The sequence below is a fragment of the Pelobates fuscus genome, chromosome 1, assembly GCF_036172605.1.
Source record: "Pelobates fuscus isolate aPelFus1 chromosome 1, aPelFus1.pri, whole genome shotgun sequence".
NCBI lineage: Eukaryota > Metazoa > Chordata > Amphibia > Anura > Pelobatidae > Pelobates > Pelobates fuscus.
In genome coordinates, this window is record NC_086317.1 from 308,749,020 (window position 1) to 308,757,700 (window position 8,681).

An 8,681-nucleotide genomic window follows, 5' to 3' on the forward strand; every position below is an offset into this window, starting at 1 on the left:
AACATAATAACAATACAATTTAGATTTAAATGTAACTGTTTACATGTTAAAAATAGGAAAATACATATAAACATTAATATATAGTAAGACATGATTAAGGATATCATAGAGATGGTTTAGGACTGACAGCTAATTATGACACCCCAGATGTTTCCGAACTACATTCCTATGGCTGGCTGAGCATCATGGGGAATATCGTTGAGAAACAGTGGTTCCAATCTTTGCCATCCTTGGTTTAGAGTAATAACAATAATACAACATCCAAGTCATATAGCAATTAATTAATTACTGCTGTACAAGGACTAAGCAGAATCACGGGCACTTAAGATCCATTCTTCAAATGAAAATTTAGCCCAGTGACCCATTCTACCATTGCATTGTAGTTTATAACATAAATGTAGCAAATAAATAAATAGACTCATTCCAAAGTGAAAGGTGGGTTTATTACACCTAGGAAGGCAGAGATGCTGTAAAAAAGCATTTATTCAGAACAATTGCATGCACCTAATTTGGGATTTAGGAACCACTGCTCTACTATACAGTTCTATATATGTAAGTCCTTGGGAAGTGGTGATCACAGGCAGATTATCTGCAGGATACCTACATAGGGCCTGATAGGTCATGGGAGATCAGGATTTCAAAAAAATTAATTCATAAGGCATAGGGAAATGAGTGTATTAGGGCATATGGTAGAGAGGCTGGGAGTGAAAAGAGACTGGGAAGAGAGAATAGGCCTAGAGCAGTGGAGCTGCATGGGGATATCTGGCTATGGCAATGGAGTAGGGTAGATGGGACTAGGGTGTGGATTGGGACAATGGGAGTGAGGCTGTGGAGGGGGGAATAACACTGTTGCTGGGTATAGTGGAATGTGTCAATGGCAGTAGATATAAATATTCTACTAACAAACTGAACATTATAACCTTTAGCAATATTTACAAAGCTCCAACATTTTCCATAGGGAGATACAGTGACCAAGTCAAAAAGAATGATTTATTTTCACCTTCTTGTGAAAAAAGGGCATTCTGTAACTCCACACATTGATCCGCCAATTCATTACACGAAGACTGGCTGGATGAGCATGGAAAACATATTTCTGTTTGTAGACATTTTTATATATTATGCGTTTTGTTGACTGTGAGTGTGTTTGTTTTTTCTCTTTCTTTAGAACCTGCCACAGTCAGTGAAATTAAAAACCAAGAAAATTGGCCTAATCAATTTGGGAAACACATGTTTTATGAACAGTGTACTGCAAGCATTATTCATGGCAGGAGAGTCAGTTATGCTTTCTTTCACACCAGGGCTGGACTGGGAAAATAATTCAGCCCAGGTATTTAAACGCAGAGCAGCCCAGTTGAAGGGGGCAGGGACAGAACGTGGGTGTTTCATGTCATCAATGATGACATGCACGCCACCTCAAAGTGAGTATGCTAATCTGCTGTCACTCCAGGGAAGAGCACTTGCATGGGACCAATGTCCTGTGTTTTTTTAACAAACCACAGTTCTGCAATCTCTGGTGTCCCTATAATATGGATAACAAAGGACAAAAGTGGGGCATGGCCAGTAAAGGGTGTTGTGCATGTGTAGGGGGGCTCTCTGTGGCACTATATGTGGTTGGAGGCCGATTGTGGGATTGCGTGTGCATAGAGGTGACTGTTTGTGGTGTAGTGTGTATGTGTGCCTGTAAAGGAGTCTGTGGTGTACGATGTGTGGCTAGGCACTGTAGTGTGTATATAATTCCACTTGATGTAAAGTGTGTGCATCTAGGGGCTGTAGAGATTGTGTGTGTGTGTGTGTGTGTGTCTGTCTGACTAGCAGTTGTTGAGAGAGAGAGAAAGCATTTGAGTATATTTGTAGTACTTCTAGAGCATATGTGTATCAGGACTGTTGTGTGCATGTGGGTGTATCTAGGGACTGTAGCATGTTACAGGAGCAGTAATGTGCCTTTTTATGTATGGGGGCTGTAGTTTGTGTGAACAGGGTAGTTTGTGTTTCAGTGTAGTGTTTATCCATGGACTGTAGTGTGTGAGTCCAGGTGCTATAGAGAGTGTTTGTGTGTCTAGATTGTGTGTGTGCATCTAGGGGCTGTTGTGTGCGTATGTGTGTATCTAATGTTTATGTATGTGGACTGTTGTGTGTGTATATTAATATAAGCTGTAGTGTGTGTATGGGGCTACAGTGAGTTAGCATTGGGGCTGCTGTGTGCATTTATTTTGTATCTCGTATAAGTTGGAATGTCCAAGAATAAGATGTAAAACACATGTTTTTATTTCAGTTTTAGGAGGTACGTGTTATCTCTGAATCTGAGTGGGTGCCAATCACTGATGGAGAAATTGAAACATCTTTTCAAGAAGTTATCTCAAACAAACAAGGTATGTTTTTAAAGGGACATTTCAAGCACCATAACCACTATAGTACTCTGGCCTCCCCCCTCTCCCCAATTTGTAAGTAGTCAAACCATTGTAGACCAGGTTGACTTCTTACCTAGGATCTGCACGGCGCCGCTCTACACCCACAGTACTTCTGACAGACAGCTTTCCACTATTTGAGTTAAGCCTGGCGATACAGGGTTTAGCTCAGAAGGGCAAATGGAAGATCCTGTCTAGGAGTTTCTGACTCTCCAAGTTAAGTAGCGGAGACATGGCACATGTGGACCCCTGGTAAAAAGTGATGCCTTGGTAAAATGCATTGACTACAAAAAAAAGGGAATGGGGGAAGGGGAGAAACCAGGGACAGGGCCTCTTCTGGCACCAGAAACCACTACAGCACACTGTAGTGGTTATGGTGCCTAGAGCATTTCCTTATTTATAGAAATTCTGAAAGTTCCAATTTGCTTAACATTAAAAAAACTAACTATAGGGGCGGGGCCTGACACTCAGTGGTCGCGCCTACAGCGTGGAAACAGAGGACGTAGCTCGGAAAGGCATATACATGCCAAGAGTCTGGTCCTGCATCTGATTGCTGCCGTCCTGAACCTCAGTCCAAACTGGGTCGTACCCCTGGTAACTGCACTCCACACAGGAGATAATGTCCGGTGAAACAGGCATCGAAATCTGTACATGAGGGCACGGAAAGGCAGGTCTGTGGCACAGGATACCCTCGGGATCAAGACTCAAGGAGATCGGCTACTGAGCACAAAGGGGCCATGAGGGGTCGCTTACATAGGCTGCCTTACATTGATAATTGACACAGCAAGAATATTCCAATGGTGGCCAATTTAGGCATAGGCTGACAGTCCCTCCTGTACATAATCCATAGCCCTCACCTTGGGCCTTGAGCTAGGGCTCATTTATTCACCATCCCAGTTGTCCAATGTACCATTCACATTTTTTTAGTCTATTTGCTTGGTTTTAATCTTATCCATCAGCCAAATCAGCATCCTGGAGAATCTGGTCTATGTATTTCAACACCCAGTGGCAATGATAAATTGTTTGAGATGCAGATGTGTGTTTTCTATGTTTTTCCTCTTATCTCTCACATCTCTGCTCCATACACCATCTAGTTTAATTGTAATCCTAAAAATGTGCCATGACACTGTTTCACACTGTTATTGCTTAGTTTGCTAATGCTGTTGTGGCTTCACAAGCTCATTTTTTTAGCTTTTGCACAACAAAAATAAAGAATATATATATAAAAAAAAAAAACTAACTATATACTTTTATTATTTAAAATACAGCACAAAACTTGTTTAAAAGCTATTTTTACACAAATCCTAAGCAATACATATGAATGGGCATGCCCACCTATCAGTTGCAAAAATCTGAAATCTATAATACAGTGTGTGTCATTGAGTCACTTCATTTAAGTTGAATAAAAGATTAAAAAAAAAATAACAATAAAGTTAACCTAGCCTTAAAATGGGCATACAAAAGCAATGCCTTACGTCAATATCACTGTGCCTTTCTCTTGCCAGTACAACATTTTAAATTCATGTATTTTTCCATTTCTAACCAGCGAATAGCTTATGCACCTTGTGAATTTTTTATGGCTTCAAGACCACCTGGGTCCAGTCCTAATTCCCAGGAAGACTCTGCCGAGTATCTCAGATTCCTTCTAAACAGGTACATATACTTGGTCTATACTTAGTCTTTTTAACTAGTAATTGTTGACTAGTTGTTGTCGTCATTCATACCTTAAACATTGTGAAGAATAGCAAAATACACAATATTAAATGGTATTATTGAATTCATTTTAACTGATAATTTAGGAGGTGTTTTTTTATAAAATAGCTCAAGTTCATTGCTAAAATCTACATATTAGCTAATTAGTCTTTAAAAGATACATTCTGTGTGCATAAGACAAATGTTGAAGCTTTTAAATTTCCATTGTTCTTGCCTTATATTTATTTGTGCATTAGATTGCAAGAAGAGGAGAAATCAACACAGAATTCAACACCTCGGAGCACAGAACTGGGGAAGGAAGAAAAACCTTTGATAGAAAGCATGTTTGGGGGGAAGCTGAAAACAAACACTTGGTGTAAGAGCTGCAAAAGCACCTCCCAGAAGAGAGAAGATTTCACTGATCTTCCTCTGGCTTTCTCTTCATTTGTCAAACCAGCACCAGTAATGGCATGCTCTACCGAGGAAAAACATTACGATTCTGTTACAATCAATATGACCCCAGCTGCAGAATCACCCACTAGCAACATCTCATGTAAAAAAAATGGAGAGGAAAAGACATTAGGAAACACCTACGGTAAAAGACCTGCTAACTAGTTTCCTGGCACCAGAGGTTCTCGATGGAGATAACAAGTATCAGTGTCAAACATGTGCTTCCCTCCAGACAGCAGAAAGGACTAAGATGATCGTGGAAGAGCCACAATATCTCATTTTAACTTTACTGCGATTTGCCTATGATACAATCTGCAATGTGAAGCGTAAGATATTGGATCCTGTGTCCATTCCACTCGTACTGGATTTGCCAGTACATAACCTGTCACATAACCAACAACAAGTGCCCTATGTTTTAAATTCTGTTGTGGTCCATTCTGGGTTATCATCTGACAGTGGTCACTATTATTCTTATGCGAGGGACATATCTGATAATTCAGGGTGTTCACATTCTGAAAAACACTCTTCGGCCCTCGGCTCTGTGAATGGAAATGAAGAATGGTTTCTGTTTGATGACAGCAGTGTTTCCAGGAAAACAACACACTTCGTATTAAACAGACAGCCTTCCCTTGCCACACCATATATACTGATTTATAAAAAATCCAACTGTGGGGAGACGCAAAGTGTTTAGCCTAGCTAAGCCAGAGGAGTCTAAGTCACCGAGGATATTCCACTTCAAAAGGAGCCCAGAAATATAATTAGAAGACATAATAAAGAATATGTAGACATGTAAAAGCAACTTTCATGTATTTTAATAAATAATATATGCTTAATTAAAATGTGTTAAAATAGTGCTCAAATTCCTACACCTTTATGGGCCTCCATTTATCCCCTTACCTACTTCGCCCATTTCATATTATATAACGTAACTATATGGAAATATTACCATTCATTAATATTATTTAATCTCATAATGTCATTTTAATCATCTCCCTATCTCAAAGATATTTGTTTCACCTTTCAAATTATAATAAAAAGTAAAAGGGAGTCGAAAAGGAGCCTAACTGTAATGCCAAGAGTCCAGCTTTTCTAGTGGTTAAACCATTTAATTATAATAGTTTTAATGGTGATATTGAGGCTGGATATATCCACTAACCAAGAAAAAACTAGACAAGAATTGATTCAAACTATAGTAGTATAGTAGTAGTAGTGATATAACCATGCAGAACAGCAGGGCTCAAAATTAAAAATTACCAATAAGCATTGTCTTATAGCGAATGGAAATTCAATCCAATCTGATGTGAAACTGATCCTCACTGCTTGGGAGGAACCAAGGTGCAAGGTGACAACATGGATGATGTATGTGATTGACAGTTGTAAATTAAATCACTGCTGATATGCCTGAGTAAAGGAATAGTAGTTGAATAATAAATCTCCAATAAAATATTAACACTAAATTCCTGTTTAAAAAAAAACATTGGGAAAGAAGCTACATATTTTTGGGAAGACGATAGCTACTATTGACATTTGAATTGAATAGTAATGACACTGAAAGGATAGACAGCTAGGGATTAAAGGGACACTGTAGGCACCCAGACCACTTCTGCTCATTGGAGTGGTCTGGGTGCCAACTCCCACTACTCCTAACCCTGTAAGTGTAATTATTGCAGTTTTTAAAAACTGCAATAATTACCTTGCAGGGTTAACTCCACCTCTAGTGGCTGTCTACTAGACAGCCACTAGAGGTCTCTTCCTGGTCCATAGCACAGGAAACCTGTGCTAGAGCGTCGCTGGACGTCCTCACGCTGTTCGTTTTCAATGCTTTCCTATGGGGAGACCTAATGCGCCTGCACGGAATTGCCGCGCATGCGCATTAGGTCTCCTCGGCCTGTGGGCGGGATCAGTCTCGCCCGCCGGCCGACGGAGCCAGTAGGAGGAGTGGCGCGGAGGAGGAGACAGCGGCGAGGGACATCACCGCTGCCTCAGGTAAGTGACTGAAGGGGTTTTCACCCCTTCAGTAACCGGAGATTGGGGGGTGGGAGGGAGAGGGACCCTCCAGTGCCAGGAAAACGGATCGTTTTCCTGGCACTGGAGTTTCCCTTTAAACATAAAAATCTGTAAATCTAGAACAACATGCTGTTCCTTAACATACTGATATGATAAAAAACTTTTAAAGGGGTATGAAAATTCTTTAAAATATCTAGTTGTTCACGGGACTAAAATGGTAACCCAATGCACTTGTACGTCATGACAAGCTACTGATCCAGTATACACATTTTTTTTAATAAGAAATACTGGGGCCCCTACCTAACATCTCTCTCTCTCCCTCTGTCCTCCCTCAATTGTGAGCAAGACTTTCTCATCCAACATGGTGTCAGATGTCACAAATTCTCATCCAACATGGTATCAGATGTCACATTTCAAAATCTTGTGAAAAGCTACCCAGAAGATTGGAGGCTGTTATTGCCCTAAAGAGAGAGCTAACTCCGTATTAATGTTCATGGTTTTGGAATTGGATATCTATGAAGCTTATATAGGTGTAATGCTCTTTTAGCCATACAGTGTTGTAACGGATCACCTGGCACCCCGACTGGGTACCTCCGTTAATGGATGCTCCTAGCGTTTCCTGAGGACTCCAAGCACTGCATTAGACCACAACCACCGAATCAGAGAAGCGTATAAATCCTCTCAAGCATATGAATGCTGTAGACAGTTGAATAGGAAACCATACGAATAGGTTTACACTCCTAGCAGTCAAAATGGAACAGCATACAATAAATCCTCCCCCAATAATGAGACAACACTTCACTTTGAGGGTTAAGCAGGAACTGAGGCTGGCACTCCCAGCCTGGTTTTTATTACAGTTGTTGAGAATACAGGACCGCCCACAGGGAGGGACAAAACAACCAATCAATCTGTACAATACACACAGACACTCCCACACAAAATCCTCCCCTCTGCCTGTAATAGGATTACTGAACACAATGGGCAATCTCATTATCACAAGCAGAAGAATACAGTTTTATGAAACATATCACAGGGACCCCAAAACATGCAATAACCCCATATAAATCCATTCAGTAGTTTGAAAGATACAGTTTAATGCAGATTCCGCAGAACATATACAGATTATATAAAAAATAATTACTGTATAATGTGTCCCCTGTTGTATAGTTTAAAACTACTGCACGATGTCGTTGTGTACCAAATACCGGCGAGATGGCACCGTGTAGAAAAGTCACAACAATGTCTGTGAGTTAAAATGGCCGCCATCCATTGTTCTCACCATGTGCTTCAGCCATTGTTCTCACCATGTGCCTCTGATACATGAAATGGTGGCCACCCAGTAACTCCACAGTATGTCCCCAGATGGTTTTTAAAGGGCCAGCAGCAGCACCATACAAATCCAATATGCCCAAATATTGTACTTGAAGGGCCAAATAACCCAGGGGCCATAGTCAGCAGGTAGGAGGCGGGCAAACAGGCTTCTCCAATGCCCAGTGGCGAGGTTGGTTTCGCCACATTTCTCCCCTTTTCCAAACAGACTAAAAGGGTATCTGACCTCCTGCCGGTCAGTGCCCTTGTTAGTCCAGCAGCCCACCCACAAAACAGAAACAGCAGTACAGCCCACCCACAATAAATGGTTACTACACCTGAGTAAGGGAAAAACTTGTCCAGGTCCAGGTGCCTCACCACGGCTGTGTGGGAGACTGGTAGGCTGTTTTGGTGGGTTGCTGAGTGGGCAGAGACCAGCGGTACTCTGCCCTGGTGCCAGCACTACCACGGGAGTAGTCTGGTTGGAGCCTGGTTGCTGGAGACCGACTGTCTCCCCTTTAGATGCACAGCTCTGCTGCTGGAGACCGACTGTCTCCCCTTTAGATGCACAGCTCTGCTGCCGGAGGGGGAGACCGACTGTCTCCCCTTTGGCTAAGCAGCCTTGTTGCTGGGGGACAGGACTGACTGTCCTTACACCCTGTGCTGTAGGTGCAGAGACCACGGTCCCATCTGCACAGTTGTGGGGCTTACAGTCTCCCCCTGGTACACTAAGCTGTCACTGGGGAGAGGGGGTAACAGGCTCCTCTCCCGATAGAGCACTCTGCCGCTGGGGAATGGAGACTGAGCTCCCAATTCCCT